At 37.3% G+C, this 24,815-nt stretch overlaps 1 long non-coding RNA gene across 1 annotated transcript in view; it reads right to left on the bottom strand.

The window, feature by feature from the left end:
* Nucleotides 1–24,815, bottom strand: part of LOC148130711 (uncharacterized) — a 104,279-nt gene that overhangs the window by 43,977 nt on the left and 35,487 nt on the right. Inside the window, exon 3 of the long non-coding RNA XR_015749242.1 lies at nt 22,224–22,379. This is a non-coding gene — a long non-coding RNA (uncharacterized LOC148130711). The remainder of the gene's footprint in view (nt 1–22,223; nt 22,380–24,815) is intronic.

Genomic DNA, 24,815 nt, shown 5'->3' with positions numbered 1-24,815 from the left:
ACCCTGGAAACTGAACTGCTTGAATTGCCTGAAGGATACATTGTTTCCCAAAGAAGATCGGAAAGCGGCGGAGAAAGCTGTCAAGGGAAAGTTTTTTTTTTTTTCTTCACTCTCCCTCCCCATAGAAATAGCAGACGGAGATCTGGAAAATCTACTTGGGCACCGAAGGTAATTCAATTTGAAATTTAAAGCCAAGGGATAAAGGATTTCTGGACATTGGATTTAAAAAACTTAAAATTCTTTTTATTTTTTACAAGGGGAAGGGAAGAGATAAAGACTTATTATAAGACTGTACTGAAGGAGATTGCTTTGAGCCTATAAGAACAGGATTAAAAGATATTAAGACTTCTAGAAGATCATCTTGGAAGTGTGTATTTGAATTCTACCCTAGGAGGTGAAAATATAGAAAGAAGAAAGTGCTAAATGAAACTGTTTGCTCTGATTTGGTTTGCTTTGTGACTTTGAGATTTCTGTGAAATTTTGAAGAAAAAAAAAGGGGGGGACTAAAGACATTAGGGTTGCTTTAAAAAAGAAAGAAAGAAAAAATGGCATTATCTTTTGAAGGACTACAAATGGAATTTCAAAGACTGAAAAAAGAAGATAAGGGCTCTTCTGGATCTATCTTTCACTTTTTGGAAATGGCGATTTCTACCTATCAAGAAATACGACAATGACAGGAAGACTGGGATGAAGGAGAAGAAGCCATCTTTAATGGACAAACACACTTAGTGGAGGAAGAAAAGCGGAAGGGGAGCAAGGAAAAGATGAACTTAGAACTTAAAAAAGCAACCAAGAAAAAGAAAAATGAGATGAAAAAGCGATATGATGTCAGAAAGCAACAGAAAAGAGAAATACAACAGAGAAGGAAGACTAAGAGAGTGAAATTGGAGAGACGGGGGGGTCAAAAAGTTAGAATGGAGAAGAAAGAAAGGGGAAAAGGAAAGAGAAGTCATAAAGGCTTTAAACAAGATGCTAAAAAACGAATTTTTTTCAGAGATAAGGGGTAAGATAATTTTATAAAAATGATTCTGCAAAAGTACATAAGAATGTATTGTAGACATTAGTATTTGAAGCTGAGTTAGAAAATTAGAATATTATATGATTTAAAAATGTATTAAAGGGAAGCCATGATTTAATTATAGAGTTTAATTTCTTATGAAATATTATCTTTATTGTTTAAGAATTAATAATAGAATTTAATTTCCTATGAAACATTGTTTTTACTATATTATAAATTTAATATTTCTTTTTTACTTTTTTTTAGTTTTATTATTACTTATCAAATTCAATATTATCTGTTTGTTTTATTATTTTGAAATGTAATACTTAGAATGTACGGAGCAGAATCAGTACGGAAAATATGTATTATTTTAAGTGTTATTTAGGGGGAAGATAAAAAAGCTGTCATACTTCAATCTGGGTTTACAGGAGAAATATTGTACTAGATAGAAAGTAGGTGATTGAAAGAAAACGGACCAAAGATGCAAATATAATTATTTAATTGAGATGGAATAAATAAAATAGAATTAAAAGAATGAGTAGGAGAGAGAAAATATAGGAAAAATAGAGAATGCTAAATAAGATATGAGATAGTATATTAAGTGAGTATAAATTTTGATTGATGTCTGTATAAAAAGAGTTAACTTGGGGTAAGCCGCCTTCCAAAAAGAAGTTTTATGTATTTATGTTTTGTGTAATGTTTGTTTAAGTCTGACAGGATGTGGAAGAACACTAATGAAAATATATTCAATGAGTATACAATTTCAAGGCAGAAGAAATATGATTAAATAGAAGGAAAGGGAGTAATAAAGAGAAGTTTCGAAAAGATATGAAGTTGATTAGATAAGATAAATATATATATTAAATTATAGAAGTGTGATAATTTGGAATTATCTTCTTTTTAAATAAGATGGTTTATTTGTTTCTTCTAGAAAAGATATTTTATGTTACTACATCCTATGCTTTGTTTGTGTGTGTAAAAAAAAAACTAATAAAGTTTGCTTAAAAAAAAAAGAAGTGGTGGACAAACTCTCGTCTAATGGCATTTCAATGACTTGTAGATCATACTTTATCTAATTCCTCTCCCTGGTTAAAGCTACATTAGCTGAAATCTTGCTTGTTGCTTATACCAGGTAGGCCCCATTCAGAACTATTGTATATCTTTATAACGCTTAAGATTTAAAGCTAAGAAATAGAAATATCAGTAAATGCCACAAAATCATTTCAATTAAAAACCAGAGAGAACAAGAATCTTTTAAAAACTTTTTAAGGGCAGCCAAATGGAGTCAGTTACATTAAGAGGAAATACCGTGAGACAGATGCTACTGTGAAGAAGTTGCTATATAATATTGTAAACTAACCTATGAAGTGCTTTCAAAGACAATACTGCATATAACTGTGGAAAGGGAACTTCACGAGGACAGTGGTGACACCTAAGCAGGAAAAGCCCAAAGGGAACATCAGGCCAGCCATAAAACAAACTTGCATAGGAAAAGAGATTTAATAAAAGGTATTAAAGAAGCCCCTTAGGCAAAAGCCCAAATAATTAAGAAAACTAAGGAAACAAGAAAAGAAAACCCTTACAAACACAAGACATGCCAAATCAGCTAAACAAACAGACAAAAGACACAAAATATATCGCAAAGGAGACAGACAGGAGATTGCCACAAGAAAACATTAGGAAACTGATAATCCAATCAAACCACCCTGCAAAGTTTGCCTTCTGCACCCCACGGAGTTTACCCTCCGGCGGAAATGAAGACAACCCCTGACAGGATTTAAAACATTAAGAAATACAAACACAAGCACTCACACACAAAAGGAGAAAAAAAGTATAAAAATCAGGGTTTTTATTATACAAAGGGAGCTAGCTTCAGGAACGCAGACTTCTTGCTATCTCTCGCCTTCCTGAAAAATAAAAAGAACCGGCTTCCAAGTAGTTGTCTGAATCCTTGCACTGGAGTGCTCCCAGCAGGAAAACCGAACCCTCAGAAGAAAGGCATTTTCCAGCCTTTCAACAAAACCATGGTTATACAGATATATTTAATCCTTCAGTGATCAATGTGTAATATTTTTAAAAATATTATAAATAACAGACACCAAGACTTAATTCTGAAACAAACCAGCCCATATAAGAGTTTTATTCCATAGACTTGATATTTTCCATAGACTATTTCTCTTTGTACCTGTTCACATTTTAATCCATTGTATTATGGCATAGACTATTTTTCTATTACTCAAAGTAACTGGAATATGCATTGGAATCTAAAACTGAAAGATGTATTTATTTATTTATTTGTTTGTTTACTTATGGTATTTTTATTTTACTTTGCTGCTTGGCCAGAAAAGATATTCAGATGCTTTATGCAATCTGTGGGGAAAAAATCTGCTTTTAAATTTAAAACTTTTAATGTATTCTACAGGAGAGAAGGGTGTGGGGAGCAGAAGAAACAGGGTAATTCAGGTACTCATCTTTATTTTATTTTATCTTGTACTTATTTTTGTATTCTATATTTGATTAGATATTTAAGACATTGGTGAAGAAGAAAGAAAAGAGTAAGAAAGATAACCAGGAAGGGGATTTACAAGCATTACAGGTGAAACTCGAAAAATTACAATATCATGCAAAATTTCATTTATTTCAGTAATGCAACTTAAAAGGTAAAACTAATATATGAGATAGACTCATTACATGCAAAGCAAGATAGTTCAAGCCGTGATGTGGCATAATTGAGATGATTATGGCTTACAGTTCATGAAAACCCGAAATCCACAATCTCAGAAAATTAGAATATTGTTAAAAGGTTCAATATTCTAGGCTCAAAGTGTCCCACTCTAATCAGCTAATTAAGCCATGACACCTGCAAAGGGTTCCTGAGCCTTTAAATGGTCTCTCAGTCTGGTTCAGTAGGAATCACAGTCATGGGAAAGACTGCTGACCTGACAGTTGTGCAGAAAATCATCATTGACACCCTCCAGAAGGAGGGAAAGCCTCAAAAGGTAATTGCAAAAGAAGTTGGATGTTCCCAAAGTGCTGTATCAAAGCACATTAATAGAAAGTTATGTGGAAGGGAAAAGTGTGGAAGAAAAAGGTGCACAAGCAGCAGGGATGACCGCAGCCTGGAGAGGATTGTCAGGAAAAGGCCATTCAAAAGTGTTGGGGACTTTCACAAGGAGTGGACTGAGGCACCACACAGAGACAAATCCTGGACATGGGCTTCAAATGTCATATTCCTCTTGTCAAGCCGCTCCTGAACAACCAACAACATCAGAAGTGTCTTACCTAGGCTAAAGAAAAACAGAACTGGTCTGTTGCTCAGTGGTCCAAAGTCCTCTTTTCTGATGAGAGCAACTTTTGCATCTTATTTGGAAACCAAGGACCCAGAGTCTGGAGGAAGAATGGAGAAGCACACACTGCAAGATGCTTGAAGTCCAGTGTGAAATTTCCAGTCTGTGTTGATTTGGGGAGCCATGCCATCTGCTAGTGTTGGTCCACTGTGCTTCATTAAGTTGACGGTCAACACAGCCATCTACCAGGAGATTTTGGAGCACTTCATGCTTTCTTCCGCAGACGAGCTTTATGGGGATGCTGAATTCATTTTCCAGCAGGACTTGGCACCTGCCCACACTGCCAAAAGCACCAAAAACTGGTTCAATGACCATGGGATTATTGTGCTTGATTGGCCAGCAAACTCGCCTGACCTGAACCCCATAGAGAATCTATGGGGCATCGCCAAGAGAAAGATGAGAGACATGAGACCGAACAATGCAGAAGAGCTGAAGGCCGCTAATGAAGCATCCTGGTCTTCCATAACACTTCAGCAGTGCCACAGGCTAATAGCTTCCATGCCACACCACATTGAGGCAGTAATTGCTACAAAAGGGGCCCAAACCAAGTACTGAGTACATATGCATGCTTATACTTTTAAGAGGTCCGATATTGTTCTATGTACAATCCTTGTTTTATTGATTGCATGTAATGTTCTAATTTCTTGAGATTGTGGATTTGGGATTTTCATGAGCTGTAAACCATAATCATCACAATTATGACAAATCATGGCTTGAATTATCTTGCTTTGCATGTAATGAATCTATCTCATATATTAGTTTCACCTTTTAAGTCGCATCAATGAAATAAATGAACTTTTGCATGATATTCTAATTTTTCGAGTTTCACCTGTATATGGTTAGCTAAAAAGATTTTTTTAAAGAAACATTTGCTTTGTCCCAGATCATATTAAAATCAAACAAATATTTAATGATTAGTAAGAATAGTGAGTATGAATTAGGAATCAAATGATACTTCACAATAATTTGTTTAAGCAAGTATTTACAGTATGTTAACCCAAGCCTACATTTTCAGATTTGGCACCACTTTTTAAAAGTTGTATGACATTTATTAAACATCAACAATCAAATAGAATTTAGTGGTGAAGACTCTCGCCTCCCACTCAGAAGGTTGAGATCCTCAATCCTAGTAGCAGCAAATGCAAAAAGGATGCAAAGAGAAAATATCTGCTGCAAACTCTACATAGGCATCAGGAGGGGTATTCAGCCAGTAAACACTCAGTTCCATCCAGTCAGCCTGACTCTATCCCAAATAGGTACTACAGGGTCATAAAAGGAAGTTTTTTTTAAGAGCTGAAGCAGGGGTGGGATTCAATTTTTTAACAACTGGTTCTGTGGGTGTGGCTTAGTTGGTGGGTGTGGCTTGGTGGTCATGTTATTGGCTGGGCGTGGCCAACTCAATATCACTCACATCGAGGCACGCATCTTCTTGCCTGGTCTCTCAAGACCGTGGGGATGCTGCAACAGCCGTAAGTGTGAAAAATGGTCATAAGTCACTTTTTTCAGTGCCATTGTAACTTTGAATGGTTATTCCACACAAGCAAAGTACCAGCAAAGGAGGGGGGGAAAACTCCAGAGAAGTTCCTGAGACAGGAAGTCTAGTCCTGCCAAGAATGTAATAAGGGTTAATGGAGAGGCAGTTTCTGTAAGCAACACCAGAATGTTTCCTTCCTGCCTTCCTTACAGGATTAGGCCAGTAATTTCTTCTAACAACTGGTTCTCCGAACTGCTTAGAATGTTAACAACCGGTTCTAGTGAATAGGTGCAAACCTGTAGAATCCCACCCCTTAGCTGAAGGTATATCAGCAGAGTAGATAAATTGGTCTTTCTTTCATTCTTTTCTTCTACTATGACCTGATGAAATGGTTCCCTACTAAGTGACTTTATGTTGACTGTTAAGTGTACAAGGTAAATTGAAATATGAAAATGCAATATAAATATGACATGTTCAAACACACACATACACATAAACTGAATCACTGCAAAATTGCTAAAATCAAGTTTCTAATCAAGTACATGTTTCTAAATGGACCGTTTCTGATCATACAATGATTTTTCTCAGGTACCTGGCCCTAATACATATGAAACCAGTGGCTCTTTCTCTGTAGGGAAAGGATATCTCCCCAGGTGCACTTTCCGTCTACTGCCATCAAGTATGAATTGTTAAAAAATTAAGACGAGGCACAGTACAGGAAGCGACTAACTACACAAGTTAAGTGTAAATGTGAGTAGAGTTGTGGTTATGTCTCAGGTCAATGCTGTATTAACTCTTTTGCAGCCAAGAACAAGAGGCTTGCTTAAATGAGAAACACTACTTGTGTAATTTAATGTATATTCAGTTTAATCTTCCAGCTCCATTCTGTTACACTATCTGCACCAAGACAAATTCCTTGTGCGTCCAATCACACTTGGCCAATAAAGAATTCTATTCTATATTCTAGTCTAGTCTATCTCCTCTAGGATCCTTTCTTTCAAGCACTTTGAGTCATTGTCTCTGAATCAAAATACTTTACTAGTCAAGCAATGAATTTCCATGGCCAAAGTGCACAGTCTATTAGCATTCTGCTAGACCAGGGGTGGGCAAACTACGGCCCGCGGGCCACATCTGGCCCGTTGGTCTTTTTAATCCGGCCCGCCGAAGATTGCTCCGTATGTAACCGCGGCCACTTTTTGGCTGCTTTCAGACGCGTCGAGAGGAGGCAGTTGAGGCGGAGGGCGGGCGGCGGAGAGCGAGCAGGGCGCCTGGCGGGCTTGTCAGGCGGAGCAGGAAACGGGGGCAGGAGCCCGGCGGAGCGAAGAGAGCTGAAACCTGTTGAGGTCTCGCCGCAGTCCCTTCGTGGGGAGAGAAGCCACCGAGCCGGGAGGAGCGTGGGAGAAGGATCCCCGAGCGCTGCCCTTGCGGCCGCCACCGATGGAGCCCCGCTTGATTTCGCCTGAGCCGCCTTTGATTTGGAAGGGGGCGCGGGAGGCGGTGCCAAAGGAGCGCTCTGGGGTTCGGCCAACTGCCCGCTGAGCAGCTCCGGGCTTCCCACCGCGGCCGGCAGACCTTGGGGCTGCGCTCCGGAACCCAGTGCCACGGGACGGCGAAGCCGAGCGGTGGGAAGAGGCGCGTCGAAGCTGCAGCGGCCGGCTCAGATCTCTTGGTCCCGGGGAATCCCCCTGCACCGCTGGTGGCGAGGAGCACAAGAAGCGCAATGGGGCCACGGGAAGAGCTGTGCCCCAAGGAGCAACTGGTGGCCGGAGCGGCCAGGACTATCAGTGGCGGCGAGTGCCTGACCTGCGCAGGGGGGGCTGGGGTGGTTTTCTCCCGCGCCTGGCTTTGGAGCAGCCCGCCGTGCGCTCTTGGGCATCTGGCTCGCTGCGCCCTGGGCGCGCCTTTCCCTCGCCTCTCAGCCAGCAGCAGCAACAGCAGCGGCTCTGCCGCCGCCGCCTCCTTCCTCCCCTAATGCCCGCTGTTGTGATGCGTATTCCCGTAGACCCGAGCACCAGCAGGCGCTTCACACCTCCCTCCACGGCCTTCCCTGTGGTAAGATGGGAGAGAACAGCGGCGCCCTCAGCGCGCCGGTGCCAGGACCTCGCAGCCGGACCAAGGCGCGCTCGGTGGTGGACATCCTGGCTGGGCGGAGCAGGCATGTCCTGGGAGAGGCGCGCAGATGTTTTCTGCCGAGCGGGATTCCCAAGTGCCCGGGAGGACTCGCGGTTTAACGGCAAAAGTGGTGGCGGGATGGGCGCTGGGTGGGCGGGGGGAAAGGCAGGTGAAACCCCCCACACACACACACCTCGGCAAGCGGTTTGCAGGGTTAGCCAGCAGTTTCTCGCAAGAGACTGAAGGCCGGTCTGCTACCCCCAATTAGACGTTGGTTCAAGAGGGAGGGTCAGCCCTGCTACTAATTGGTGGTTCACAGTTTATCCATGGGCACCGGAGGAGTTATGTTTTGGGGGGTGGGCGTTTATTTATTTTTTATCTTATAAGTGGCCAAATTGTGTAAACTGAGGGGGTACATTCATACATACATACATACACACACACACACACAGAGTCGTTTATTCGTAGCAGAAGAATCTGTCTATCTATCTATCTATCTATCTATCTATCTATCTATCTATCTATCTATCCATGTTGTGCGAATTTAACTATGACGCCAAACTTGAGTTTTGGAGGGTGTCTCGGAGAAAAAAATAGTTATTTTTCCTACCCGGAGTACGGCAGGCGTCTCTCCCGCTTAAAAAACAAAACTCTTTCCTCCCCTCGCTTTTAAAAGGGGGACTGTTAACAAATGCAGTTTTTTATATGTATCGTATCTTGTGCTGACCCAGCCCGTCTGTCAAATGGCCTTTTATAAAATTGGTTCGGCCCTCGAACGCAGATCTGATTTTCCATGTGGCCCCCGACAGAAATTAATTGCCCACCCCTGTGCTAGACTGTTTTGCTTTTAAGAAAGAGTCATTACAGAGGGTGTGCTGTGCATTCTTTTTCCACTCCCACATCTTAGGCCACTCCTTGCCTAAAGCATGTACTATTTTACTTCTTACATAATTATTTAAGTTTCAGTCCTGAGTACAATCTGAGTTACAAAGTGTTCCAGAACTAAAAAGTTACAAGCAAACTATCTGAATCTTACAAACTCCATATTTTATTAAGGTTGTAATCTTATCTGCATCTACTTGGGAATAAGCATCTATTCACCAAGGAACTAATTAAAATGGGCATCCTTGTTTTCCTATGCCTATGTAAGATGGCCCCTAAAAGCTCAATTGTATATAATGCAATAGTTTCCATGTATTTTTCAAATATTCTAGTTTTAATTATATTGAGACCATGCAACTATTTTGAAGAGCATTCTGCAAAGTGAATGAATCACCCTTCCAAATCAGTGGAATGATAGATGGCATAGCATCAGAATTCCAGGTGAAGTGGAAGTTTTCATACCATGTAAAAACTTCCACCAGCAGATGACTGTGTAGCATTTATGGTTCATCATGAGAATGATTTAGAGAATTAGGGACTCCTCACATATCAAATGAACAATGCTGTAGATATGCAATTTTTGTGACGGTTGAATTCTGAGTTTTAGTAGGTCCTGATTATTATTGTTTATAATAATCATGCTAGGATTTAATAAAACATATTCTATTAATTTAACTTAATAACATTAATATTAATTATACCCAAAGATACAAACTTACGGTAACATTGTAAATATAAACTGATGAATGCTCTTCTTTTGTTATCACAAAATGCTGCATGTAATTCAGGTATGACTATGGTTGGTAATGAAGTCAACAATCTTTGTCTCCCTAAAATTAACCAACCATTATGAAAGGCAGATACAATTATCTGTGGTACTCTGGGTGAGGAATTTGGCAGGTGTACAAGAACTGAAACTTGGAATGTAAAGAGATTAAACAATAAAGAGCATGAAATAACTAATTAAGGAAAAGTGTAAATACAACTGTAATACTAATAGAAAGAAAAAAGATGTTGTGTAACTTGCTGGGAATAAAATACAAAAGCATGACATCCCCTTACTTATGTATACAAAACTACATATGGAGTGTCATTGTGATGGTACTTAGGGATAAGAATATAATGTGTAGAGAAGTATGCAAGTTGATTCATGTTGTTAATCAGAAATTAACAGCAAATATTATATCATATGATGAATGAGCACTGTAGATAATGTTTCAAAATAATGTTTCAAAATCATGATAGAAACTCCATCTCTATAAACAGATGATTTATAGAGATGGTGATAGGGAGGTGAAAAAATGATGGTGTAAATTACATTTATTACAGCTCTATTTCCTTTTTTCCCTTTATTTCATGCCTTTGATTTACATTTCTTATTCCTTTTCTGAGTTTATATAATGTTGCTTACCCAAAAGAGAATAGTGTCACCATTATACATATATATGCACTTACTTAATACACTTAATATGCATACTTCTGTTTCTTATTCAAGACATTCTGTAACCAGAAACAAGAATAAGGTACCATATCCCAAGTCCCAGGCAGATGTGATAGGACAGCATCTTTCTCTGCACCTCAGGAGCTGCATAAAATACATAGTGCTGTCCTTATTAAGAACAGTGAGAAAAAATGGCAATAATAGTTTTCTTTTAATTTCTAATTACAGTTGTACAACTCTAATAAAGTAGGTGGTAAACCCTGTTATAATGGGTGACCAATAGACTTTATTTATTGTTAAATTAAGTATTTTAAGCTAAAACTGTGCAAACATGCTTCTGTTTTAATAACAAGCCCAATATGCGCTCTATGCAGTTCTTCCTGTGCCTATTATGAGTTTTCCTCACTTTTATTTTATTTGTTTTTCAGTTTTGAAAACCCATCTCTTATTTATCAAGTAAGCCTCTTGGTAATTTTAAAAGGACTGGCTTGGCTCACAGGACCAAATTATTTTCTTCCCATATGTAAGCAAAAGGAGTTGTTATGTGACAAGCTTGTGTTCTGTAGTAAGCAAATAGCCTTTCATTGCTGGGCTGCACTTATAGCTAAGATAACAAATTCTTAGAGCCTTTCTGCCCTGTACTAGTTTTTAGCTAAGGTTATTTCAGCTTTTCTGCCATGCTATTTTTCAAAGGAATCAATGCTTTTTTAATTCAGATAATGGGGCTGTGGTTAAAAAGTTGTGCTTGACCCTTGACGCCAGTAACTTGGAGCAAGGAAAATTTATTAAATATATCTTATACATTTATATCTTTAGTAATTTAGCAAAGATAACTAAAGCAGAGGCAAAATCCCACATTAGTGAATGAAAGATGAATTGCTAGGGAGAAAAATCCTGCCCAACATGTTTCAACAGAAAGGCTTCCACAAGGACAAAATATACCTATCAGTGACGATACAATCTGGTTAACATTTATGTCAAAAACAACTAGGCATTGCCAAGGAATTACTCTGTTCCTAGCTGAGGGACAAAGCAGAGCTGGTCCAAGAGAAGTCACCTTCCCTGACTTCTTCTCCATTCCAGTCAAGATACATTTTCACCATTTTGGCCAATAATGGCAAGTGACATTATTTAAATATGAGGCATAAAATTTCTTACTTGCATCTCCCTTTCCTGAATAGTAAAAGTGGTTCCCTTTTCCAAGTGAGAGGAGATTGTGATCAGATGACATAGTAGCTGGAGACTTACAATTGTAGTAATATCATTTTTTAATTTTTTTTATTCTGGTTTAATTTTATTACCTGAAGAACAGTTTCTTTTCTGCAAGCAATCCCTTGCTGTTGTGATCACCTTGGTTGCCTCTGTCTCTTGAATTCCTTGGGACACGCAGTCAACAACTATTATAATAACTTCCTTGCAGACTTTGCTGAAGAGGCTTATTCTAATGATACTATGTTGTTGTTGTTTTTAATTTACAGAGCAATAAAACTTATGAGTCTTAAGCATTTTGAGTTAAATCCTTTTTTAAAAAAAATCCAACTATTTAATTAAACAGAATTGAATGCAAATGCCCTATTTCTGAACTCTTTACCTATATCTTCCAAACTTTTTTTTAAAGAACTGGAGGATGGATATTTATTTATTTATTTATTTTGTTTGTCAAGCATGTATGAGAAAACAAGTATAAGTATGAACACAACATATAAACAGGTATAAATATATACATAATAAATCAGTACGAATGAATGGATAAATGGGAACAGTAGAACAGGGACGGCAGGCATATTGGTGTGCTTATGCATGCGCCTTTACAGATAGCTTTCTTGCCCAAAACACAGCTTTCAAAACACGGTCCTGTTGGCTAAAAGATCTCTGTAGTGATAGCAAAGTACCTCCCTCTAAGAAATATTTTCTTTATTTTTTCATTGCTGCCAGATATCATTGTCATATACCAACACATTTTAGTCATATAAGATAGTCTTTCAATTATCAATTACATTGTTTACTTTTCAGTTGCAGGTTTCTTTTGTTTTGACATATTGTGGTAAAAGACAAGATGTAAAATGATTAAAAAAACATATTAAAAACAGTATAAAGAAGCAGATGGAGGTTCGTCTGAATAATAGCACCAATCTGAAGTCTGTAACACACCATGCCTTGCTTCTGTATAATTTTGATATGAACATGTTGTCCACCTTTTGTTAGAATTAACATGAAAGAACCATGACTTATCTGGTGTTGACTTAGAATCTGACCCTTTCAGGAGCTGCTCCTGAGCTTTGAAATGTACTTCCTCTTCCTAAACTCCATGATGGGATTTTACAACATGGTTGGCTTTTAGCTGTTGAAATGTTCAATCAAGTTTTAAATTGAAAACTCTGATCATTTTTAATTGCACTATTTCTACTGTATATTAGTGATGATAGTTGCCAAATATCTTGAGCTATTCGCTTGCTAGAAAATTGAGAAAGTGTGTCTATAAGTGTATACGTATATATAGCAATAGCAATAGCACTCAGACTTATATACTGCTCCATAGTTCTTTACAGCACTCTGAGCAGTTTACCAATGTCAACATATTGACACAAACGATCTGGGTCCTGTCAGGTTTGAACTACACACACACACTCACAGAGAGAGAGAGAGAGAGAGAGGGAGAGAGAGGGAGAGAGAATCATTATGTGCTCGATTGATAGAAAGGCCTTTGATTGTGTTGATCGCATTTAGCTTTGAAAAGTGCTCAGAAAAAAATGGCTTAAATTATTCACTTTGGACACATTATGTGAAAACTTAGCTTAGAAGGTTTTGAGGCTAGTAAATATGAAAGAAAAAAGACAAGTAGTAAGATGGATAGATTCAGCTACAGACGTGATGGGGTCATCATGGAGAAAATCTATGTTGTCACTGAGTCAGCAACCACTTCATGATATGTAAATTTCAGATTACAGATTAACAGAGTTGGAAGGGACATCATCATTGACATCAAATGTCATGAGATGTCTGATTCTTGAGAGATTTTTGTGTAAAATGTCGTTTTAGTGAACATGTATGGGTACAATTATGATATTAGAAATCAACTTCTTAAGCCAGCAGGGCAAAAAGTACACTTTGGAACCTTTACGCAGCCCAACAAAATCTGTCTTGAGGACCCTTATATCTTCCTAGAGTTGGAGAAACAAGCCTTTGGCCTATGTTTTTGCACTTTTGTGTATTCATAGATTACAAAATTTCTCAAGCCTTACAAATGTTTATATCATGCATTCATCTCCTGTTCTTCTAGCCTTCCATCTCTAAATTGTTTCTTGACGTTTGAAGCAAGGATTTTCACATGTCACACAAATCTCAGTTTATCTTTGACCCATCTGAAGATGCTTTTCTTAAATCCTTAGGCACCTTCATTGTGCTGAGTGGTCACACTGGCAAAGAGCAGCCTAAGGACACAACCAATTCAGGCAATACTATCTTGCTTCAACAACTGCAAAAGTTAGTTTATATATATTATATAATTCCGCACAAAAAAGTAACTATCATAAACTTCAAGATCTTAAGCCAAGTTTAATTATGCAATTGTTTGGGATAGGACCTAAGAATGGAATACACTTCTGGCATGATCAGACTGTTGTAAATGGGAAAGCATGAGCTAATGAAATCATTGTTTTCTGTTAATCATTTGAAAAGAACATGCTTCAGATGGTGAAATACTTAACTAATGTAACATGTTTATCCTTTTCTTTTCTGTGGGAGGATAAAACAGAATCTGAAAAAAGACTAATAAAATGAAGTACAGGAACATGCTAAGTTTCACATCATCAAAAGCCTATAAAAATGAGGCTTAGCTACTTAGAAGTAATTCAGGAGTACAGGTTAGCTACTGAATCTATTTTTCCACAAAGATGGAAGCACTGGCAGAGATGTAATATTTCATTTCTCCTTTGAAGCTTTCAAATTAAGCACTTAATAGGATAGACCTCTTCAGTATAGGGCAGACATGTTATCCAGAAGAGTCCGAGTGTTACTGAAATAATTTTATCAGTTGTCAACACCATTGCCTCCCAAAATTGTAAAAGCTTTTTTAAAAAATGTTTACTGAAACTAAAACATTAAAAAAAATGTTTACTGAAACAGATATTCCTAAGAATCTTACATCACTTTTCTTTTCATAAGAAATTAGGAAATGACACATAGTTGTAAACAATAAAACTAACCATATGTTCCTTTTCTTTTAGATCTGACAAAATAGAATGTCCTATTGTTATAAGACATAGAATAATTCAGCTATGTGATTTGAGTGACTGGATATTGCATGAAAATGTATGTATGGAACACTGTTTATAATATTAAAATTGAATAATTGGGGGATCATATACTTCCGGCTTGATAATGACAGTTAAATATTTTAATATCTATCCATTTCAAAGCCAAAAAAGAGCCAATCGATGTTGCTTATTGCATTTTATGTCCAAAGATATTTCTAACATGAACTGGAGGAGAGACACCAATACACAAAGATGCATTTCAAAAGATGATTTCTTAGGTATTTGTTTGTGAAGCTAAAGTGCAGCTTTATTTGTTGCCTACTTCTTAGTTTGGTTTGTATTCATTACACTCTCCCCAAAGATTAGTAGAGATGGATAGAATGTCAACTTTTTAGTGAGATATGAATTGGCTCTACATTGTTGCTAAATATGTGTGTTTATGTATTTGTGTACACACACACACACACACACACACACACACTTCCAGTCAAATTTCATCTCAAGACATTACACAAAGCTACTGAGAAGTGGATACATACAGTATTTTGGTAAGTTGCTTCTGGTGAGAGCACTGAAATTCAACGTAGTTTCATATCCCACATAAACCTTGTCGGTCCATTCTATTCTTGTTCTTCAACTTTCCCTTTCCTGTCTCCACCATAATATTTATTTATTTTAAATCCCACTTGGAAAGTATTGTAAATTGTTCACCACAGATAGAGGAAAGAGAAAGATCAGCATGATGAATGAACATGTATTTCTAAAAAACATTCATACCTAGAAACAATGGAACAATTCAAAAGGAGAGGTCATTTCTTGTTGACTTCTTGGTGGTACAATGTGTACACCCTTCACACAGTGGGGAAATTGACATGTATAACATCAGGCCCTTCTTTGTCAACTTAATATATATATATATATATATATATATATATATATATATATATATATATATATATATATATATATATATATATATATATATAATTAACAATATCCTGTATGTGCTTTTAAAAATAAGATTGTGTTTCAGCCAGCTCATCGCTTCCAATGTAACTTTGTCCAAATAGTTTTGCCAAAGCAGTAAAGAGCATTATGCAATTCACTGAGGTCACAGACCAGTGCTTTCTCATTCGGTTCTACAAGCAAAGATATCTCTGATAAGGGCTTGTTCCAAGTTGGGATGAATACAGTAAAACCACCCCATGCTGCTTCATCGATAGTGAACTCACTTATTGAGTAATTATTAGTATTTAGTCATTTATATATGTGAATAATAACAAACACATGGCACATAGAAGTAGTTTATGAAAAAAACTGAAAAATTATTGAACTATTTCACTGCATTCTCAAGGAAAATATTCCATATACTGTACATCCAAGTCTTCCTCCAAGAAATTCATAGCAATAGATGTAGTAGTTTTCCCATTTTATCCTAACCCTAGTAGTATTACTACTTACATTATTTTTAAATAAAGATAAGTAAAGGTTTAATATGGGGATTCCTGGGCATTGAAGTATAAGAAGTCAGCACATGTAGCCCAAATGCTAAACATGTCAATAATGCAGTATGATAGATAAAAAAGTAATTCGGGATGCAGTGAAAAAACATCTAGTTATGAAAAGCAACTGTCCAAATGGTTTTCTCTAAGGCCAAAATATCTTATTTTGTTTTTTTAAAAACATGACACACCCTTGATTTTCTGAACTCAATAACACATCCCACATTCACCAGAAACCGCACCCCATGCTTTGGCAGCCCAGCAAAATATGAAACTGAGTTGCAGATCATAAATAAAATCCTTGGGAGAATTTTTAAATATTAAACAAAAGATTGTAACATAAGAAATAATTTATATCTATCATTAGGATCTGCATCTGCTGGATTACCAGGAATATAATCAATATCTCACCCTGACTATTTAAGAATTGCACTTCTTCCATCCTCTTTCTCTCAAAAATTAGTACCTCATCTGTGGAATAATGTTGTTGTTCTCTGGGGTGATGGCCATTCAAATGCTATGTTTATTTCAGGGTAGTTTTTAAACTTCTAAAAATCCATTTGTGGCCAATTCAGAAATTATGGGACATAAATCTGGAAAATAAATTGCATAATAGTTTGTTAATTTATTCTCTTATAGAATAAACACTACAGAATGCAAGCTGGAGACTTCCTACTCCGAATCTATCTGCTAAGCAGATAGATTTATATCTTCTTCTTAAGTAAATTTGATGATGGGAATAGGATAGAGCTGTGCTACATACACTATAGAAGGTATAGCTTCTTCTAGGCTATATAGGTTATTGTTTTAATGGCTAGGTGATTCCATCAAGCTAAATATTTTTTAGTTTTGGGTCAGCAAGATGGATGAATCTACCCACTCATTACATTCATGTGAGCCCAGCTACTGTGGTTTATTAAATAGCCACAGTTTAAAGCTTGTGGCTTAACATAATGTATATCATAACTGACTTACATTCAGAATAAAACATTTCTATAAAATACAGATAACGTCAAATCACTAGCAACAATCTAAAACTCATTGTAGTAACTCTCATTCAACATCTAAAGAAACATAAAGAAAAATAGATTTCAGAGAGTATTTTTAGGTCACAATAAAAATATGTTCATATTGTTTTTAAAAGTTCTTAAAAGAACCTGTAGTGCTTTGCTCATGAATTTTTATCATGTAACATTTAAACCCATGCACGCTACAACATAATGAGCAATATAAGAACTCATTAAGATAAATAACAACCACAGCCAGCTGATACGGCTTGGTCCACCCTTCCATGTTTTCTTTGAATATGTCCCTGAATGGGTAAAACAATAATTATGTAAACATTTCTATAGAAAATATAAATGCAAGAAAAAAAAAGTTGGTTTATTTTTCATACCAGTAGCATTCTTCACAAAAATGGCCCATCCTATGTTCTTTAAACCAGCCACTCCAAGGATCAGAAAACAACCTGCAGTTAATAGTGCCCTTAAAAGCACATTTCAAACAGGATCTCTTCCTGTGACATTTTACCTCCACTGAAAGGCAGAGACTTTGCCAAGTTCTTTCTAAAGAGAAGCATGAATACTTGGCAGAACATGCTGACTCTGAGAAACTTTCCTTTGAACTTCTACTTCCTTGGGGAATGAGAGTTTAGAAAAACTAACATAAAACGGAAACCATTTAAAAAAATACTACAAAAAGATGGAATATCAAAAGCTGTTGCATATTAAGCAGGTATTTGATTCCTTCAAAAACTGCATTTTTTATTTTTGTTTGGAACAGATTTGCAATATTAAAGGCAAAATAAAAGAGGCCTTTTAAGATGACAAATTTCTTACAGTGCTGGATTTCAACAGTATGTGGTTTTTCTTTTCACAAGCCAGACACCAGATTTTCTTTCTCCTCACTACTTATTAAAGTTCTGGAAGCAAAAACTTCCAGACTTTGGCAACTTAATTTTTAGTATATATTAGCTAATATATTCATAACATCCACATATGCTTAACTCAATACTGGCCTAAAATGGTTCATAAAAACTCAACTGAAAATAAAAGCAATTTAAATTCATATATAACAAAAAAAAGCTAATATATATGGGATAATTAAGTAATAACAGCAATATGTGATATCAAATTATTACAATTACAGCAGGTTTGTTTTAAGTGCACAACTGTACTTAAAGGGCATGGTGATTCATTATTAACATTGAATACTCTTGCATATATTATTACTGAGCAATATTATCACTGTGAAGTTAATATTTATATGTATATATGTTGATCAGTAAAAAAGCAAATAAATGAAAATTTCTTCTCATGTCACAACTGTTAAAATATAATCATGATTCTAACATTGTCCCCACAACAACAACCCTTTAAGGTAAATTGGGCTGAGGGAAAGTAACTGGCCTAAGGTCAGTCAGCCAACTTTCATGGCCAAGGCAGGATTAGAACTCACGGGTCTCCTAGTTTCTAGCCTGGTACCTTAACCAATAGATCCATGGAATAGTGTCTTGCACCAATTATTGCAGCACAGGGTCATCTCTTTTCAAACAAGGCTAGTCAAAAGGCCATTCATGGAAACTGATTGCCTTACAGGTGTTTCCTTTGGCACCTGCCAGGCTTCCTGCCCTACTGAGCTTGCCTTTTTTGGTTTGTTTTAAAGGAAATGAATGGAATGCAAGCCTGTTGCAAACTTAATCAACCTACGTTTACTATTAATGTATATGCAGGGGAAAAAAAGAAATTTGAGAGCAGTAGTAGAATTTCTTGCATTTTGCAGACATAAGGTAGACAAGAACGTTTGGGTAAGATTAGAAAAAGGCAAAAATATATCCTAATTACAAATGAATATATGACAACAGCAAAGTCTGGGAGACAATGGAAGGCAGAGGCCTTGGCATGCTATGATTATAGGGTTGTGAACAGTGGTGGGATTCAAATAGTTTTACCACCAGTTCGGTGGGCGTGGCTTGGTGGGCACGCTTTGCATGCATGCACACACTTTGCATGCATGTGCATGCCAAACGTGCACTTTGCACAGGTGCAGAGCCGTTTGCGCAGGTGGCAGAGGCATTCTAACTCACCTCCTGCAAGCCTGCATGATCCCAGTTGCTTCAGCAGCTGCAGCACGGCACTCTTCTATGCCGTGCAAAGCAGCTGCAGTTCAAATTTAGAGGATAAAAGTGAGTATGGGAACCCGGGCAGGTGGGTAGGCCCAACAGCAGAGTGGCGGAGATAACTCATTCGGTCTCTGCTGCTCATCATTGCTACCGGCTCTGCAGAACCGGACTGAACCGGTAGAATACCACCACTGGTTGTGAAGAATCAGACACTACATAGTGACTGAGCTACAACAAATATGACAACAGTAACCAAATACCAAACATTTCAAGACTTTGCTGATACAAAGCAGAAAAACTGACTAGTAATTTCATTGCTTCAGACTGAGATGGGAAATCTTAACTACAAAAGTAACTATGCAATAGAATATAGTGCTTGGGAGAGTAGAGAAACCTGTTTCCCTGGAGTTTTTACAAATGGAATTACATAAACGAAGAAGCTATGGATGGCGTCTTATGCATTCTCTGTGTTACATAAGGCTTATCACAGCACTATGGCTGATGAAAGATCCATGTCTGTAACCTGCATTTTATTAAGGGAGAATTGAGTGTGAAATATAATAATCTGCACTAAGCAAGTGTCTATATTCATCTTTTGTAACAAAGTTAGGAACTAGACCTCCTAAATCTACCCAGAATTCTAAGATTCATTTTAATAATCACATCTGCTAGTCAGCAAACCCCACAACTGCTAGGCACTAGATTTACTACATGTATACAGTATTTATGCCTGACAAACTCTCTTTCTCTCTTTACTTTCAAATATTAATTTTATTTAAAATTTAATAAGGAAACATGATGCAAAGCAAGACTCTGAGTCCTAAAATTTTCTTTATTTTTCAGAATGGTTTTGAATGTTATATTTATTGTATTTATTAATTCAAATTAATGGCTCATTATACATCTTATAATGGATATATGGCTCCTCAAAAAAGAATTCAACACTACTAGAACCCACAATGTTGAAAGGAAACTCTTCATCTTCTTGATGCAAAGTCTATAATATCAGTTTGGTACTGTTGCATTTACTAAGATAATGTCTGGTATTAAGTGAATACCAATGAATAAATTCATTAAATCAATCAGTTTCATGAAATATTGAGGTGGGGATGGGGATTCAATCTAAGCTTAAAATCAAACTACACTTATGTGTTTATTTTTAACCCTGAATGTTTATGTTTTACTAAGGCAAGGCTGTGGCCAGGAGGGGGGAGGAGGAGGAGGAGGAGGAGGAGGAGGAGGAGGAGGAGGAGGAGGAGGAGGAGGAGGAGGAGGAGGAGGAGGAGGAGGAGGAGAGGAGAAGAAGAAGAAGAAGAAGAAGAAGAAGAAGAAGAAGAAGAAGAAGAAGAAGAAGAAGAAGAAGAAGAAGAAGAAGAAGAAGAAGAAGAAGAAGAAGAAGAAGAAGAAGAAGAAGAAGAAGAAGAAGAAGAAGAAGAAGAAGAAGAAGAAGAAGAAGAAGAAGTGATTATTGTCCTCATGTTCGTTTCTCACCAAACTTGTTTTTCCATTCTGACTAATTCTGCAAACTGTGTGATGAAGATCATCCCGTAAGCAGCAGATGTGGAAACTGTTGGCTCATTTAGGCTATAACTTTTCAGAGGAAGAACTGAGGTCAGTATTGCCCTGGCCTCCAGATAGACAGATGTCTGCCATCTAGAAAAGTATTTCCTTTCACAGCAATCCAATTCATTTATGGTTTTTCCTGCTGTGCCAAAAAAAAAACCCAAAGCTTTTGTAGAGAATGTTAATATGCAACTAAGACTTGTTAGCAAGTGGAACAAGTTGGCAACTTTTTAAAAGTCAGAATAAAATTAGAAATTGGTTAAATATTTAATGTGTCATTTTTGTTGCACCAACCAGGAACTATTTGCTGTTGTGATCAAAGCAACAATGTTTAGAGCAATTGTTGTTGATAGATTACTTTAAGCCCCCTTTAGTGTTTTCTTTAAAAGAAACCTGTAATATATTTTAAAAGTTAGTCACCAAATAATTTATAATGAACACATTTCTCTGTAATTCAAGAAAAAGAGGGCTTGAATATTCAGAAGATCAGAAGATATGGAGTATGGAGGTATGGTATGGAGAAGGTATGGTATGGAGAATATATCCGGACAGGTAGAAAATGGATCAGATCACCATATTTAAGGTTGTCAGATTTGAAATATTTAATGTTAGCCAATAACACTATTAAATAAATATCTGCCATAGCTGGTTTACACTGACTACCCTTTCAGTCTTAGCATATCTTCACTACACCATAATTAATAAAAACTTGCAAAAGAGAGTTATCAGTTTTAAGCTCCTTTTCTAGGCTGGTTGTCTGTCTGAACCACTGAGCTCATTCTGAACTGGAATAATAATTCTTTCTGCAGCTTTTGAAGATTAGTGCAACAAATTTAGAGTTCAGCTCTTGGTGAACAAACATTTAATTAGGGTTCTTTGGATTCATGAGCACTTTGGTAGAAAATACCTGGCTGAACAAATCTTGTTTTATTTAAATGTGGCTCTATTCCCAAGGTTTGTTTTTTTTAGAAAAAGATTCTTAGAGGCATTTCACAAGAGATTGTTTAATGATTAACGTTTATACTGTTAAGTCTATAGGTAAAAGTTCTCTGTGCCTAATGGATATCCCTTTCTTTTTTGAATTAATGCATGCTGGAGGAGGTAAAAAGATAGGAAGGGGATGCATGGCTTCTAAAATTCTTTCCAATTCTTTGTTTTGGAGGGAAAGGTATAAGAGTAAAGCAGGGTCCAGCATTCTGTTCCCACATACAAGGGGAAAATTTTCTGGATATTTTCCTCCAGCACAATTCAGTTGGATCCATCCCATTTTTAACTCAGAGTGCCAGTTTCTTCTGTTAGACTGAACTTGGCCCCATTCTCTTCTGTTTTCTGTGGAGTGTTATCCTGCTAATGGATGGAAAGAATTCTGAGACACTGAACAAAATTTCTTTCATTCTATTAAATTGGAAAGATAAAAAAATAAGGTGAATAGGTTGAGATTTTGAAGAAATCTAGTTTCAAGAAGAGCGGTCAAGCCCTCCACATTACGCCTTCAACGTGGAGTGCTCCACAGCTTGGGACTTACCTTTCTTCTTTAACATCCACATGCAATTTCTGGGTGAGGTTATCTGATAGCATAGTAACAACAGTAGGCTGATGATGCCTTGCTAGACATCTCCACCACTAGCCAGACAGGTGATGTTGTTGTGATGCTGACAGAGTGCCTGCAGGCTTCAAGGGTCTGGATGGAGAAAACAGGTTGTTACACCGGTTGAATTGCACCACTGGAAATATGCAAACAAGACATTTCCAACCACCCATCATCAGTCAAAAGAGCTTACCTGTTTGAAAAGACATTTTTTAAAACCTTCCTAAAGGACAAATGGGTCAGGGTAAATGGACCTTGGGAGATAGAGGGAATGATATTCCAGAGGGCAGGAAAATTATATAGCAATATCATCTTAAATCAACGGGCTATATCTACCAGCCTTCCCAAGTACAACAGATAGGCCCCCCCCCCCCCCCCCCCCCCCCCCCCCCCCCCCCCCCCCCCCCCCCCCCCCCCCCCCCCCCCCCCCCCCCCCCCCCCCCCCCCCCCCCCCCCCCCATGTCTCGGAGAAAAAATAGTTATTTTCCTACCCGGAGTACGGCAGAGCGTCTCCGCTTAAAAAAACAAAACTCTTTCCTCCCCTCGCTTTTAAAGGGGACTGTTAACAAATGCAGTTTTTATATGTATCGTGTATCTTGTGCTGACCCAGCCCGTCTGTCAAATGGCCTTTTATAAAATTGGTTCAGGCCCTCGAACGCAGATCTGATTTTCCATGTGGCCCCGACAGAAATTAATTGCCCACCCCTGTCTTAAATCAGCGGGCTATATCTACCAGCCTTCCCAAGTACAACAGATAGGAAACATGACTAGATCAGCTAATTTTACTTTATTGTAAAGCTACATTAATAGAATCATGCAAGTCTGACAGCTTTCTCTTTCACTACCAAAGAAGCTAAGGATATTCCTTTCTGAGTCTCTTTCTCTGCGCATTATGCAGCTGCAGGCTATGCCCTTACCTGATCATTCAGCATCACTTCCCCCTCACTGTCCCAAGGTCATTCCCACATACCATTACAACATCTGATCTGTGCTGTTTCTGTATGAGCTTGAGCCAATGCACTGTTATCTTTAGCACCATTGAACACCTCTGATCGTTAAAGGATTATAGCATAGGGGGGAAAATGTAAGTGGCATATTGGAGAGTTCAGTCAACTATAATTAGCTTACTTTTTAAAATGGGACTGGCATATCACACAAGCAGAGAAGGAAAACATTTATTTTAGGTTTCTATAGCTTTCAAATTTTTACAATCTTACATAAAATGTGAAATTTATCCAGTTTGTTCTAGAACTACATGATCTTGGTAGAAATACATATAACTAGCCCAAATAAAGTTATACAGTGTAAGGCAAGAATCAATCTCTAAATTATATGTGGCTTCATAAAATAATGTAGCAACTTGAAATTATTATGTTTACAGTACAGAATATCAGAAATTTATATAGTAATGGAGAACACAATGAATGGTGGTTAATTTTATGAAAGGTGATGAAAATAATTATGCAGCAGATGATTGAACGAAGTTTGGTAAAGCTATTTTAGATGTGTAGCAATTTGTGCACTATTTATATACTAAATCATATACTTTCTTCTCTCTAGGCGATATTATATAGCTATTGTAACATTATTGTAATAATATTCTATCAGATATGAGCATATCTGGATATTCTGGATCTATTTATTGATTTATTCAATTTATATGCCACCCTCCTCACCTGGAGGTGATCCAATTCAGTTTTTACAGACCAGAAGCTGATACGTTAATTTTTATTTTTTTTTGGAAAAATACTTTATTAGTTTTACCTTAAAAGAACAACATAACTACAAATTATGTACAACAAAAGATACAAATAGGCCTTGGCATAGGCCAAGAGGGAGAGAGAGAGGAAAGCCTAAGAGAGGGGAAAGGGAAGAGTAAGGGAGGGGAAGGATAGAGTAGGGAAAACAGTTAGACCAGAAGCTGATATGTTTGACTGTCTTTAAAATCCTACTTCTGCAATAGTATCATCGGGCCTTTATCTCCCCCCCCCCCCCCCCCCCCCCCCCCCCACCCCCCCCCCCCGCCACTGGGACACTATTACATATCTGGGAATAATTATCTCCCCTTTTCCACCTGAAATGAACATCAACATGTCTGGTTGTCCTGTTGAATAACAAAGCTACAAAAGTAAGCCTCCTCATTAATGTTGAAGTTGTGGCACAGCTAGCCTTAAAGAAAGGAAAGGATGCTCTGTCAAATGCTACTAACATTACAGTTTTATCTATTACAAGTGGGGTCTTACTTTTAGGTGTGAGAATTCTTTTTCGGTACAGACAACACTGAATAATATCTAGCAAGGTTTTTGTCCAAGTATTAACTTTAGCTATTACTACAGGAACATTTTATACCTGTCAGCTAAGAATTACTCCATTTCAATTCATTTAGTTCTTCTATACACTTAGTTGATCTTATTTTTACATGTCTTTCTGCCTACTTACAACATAGAGAATAGTATTCTCAAAGGTGATGACAGGATGAGCTGTACATGTATAATTGTTCTATCAAATATTTCAATAACATGTGGAAGA

The sequence above is a fragment of the Notechis scutatus genome, chromosome 4 (assembly GCF_049901735.1).
Source record: "Notechis scutatus isolate UNSWTSFEM ecotype Mainland chromosome 4, rNotScu1.2, whole genome shotgun sequence".
NCBI lineage: Eukaryota > Metazoa > Chordata > Lepidosauria > Squamata > Elapidae > Notechis > Notechis scutatus.
The sequence above is the reverse complement of the archived record's forward strand: the minus strand, read 5'-3'. Positions and strand labels throughout refer to the sequence as shown.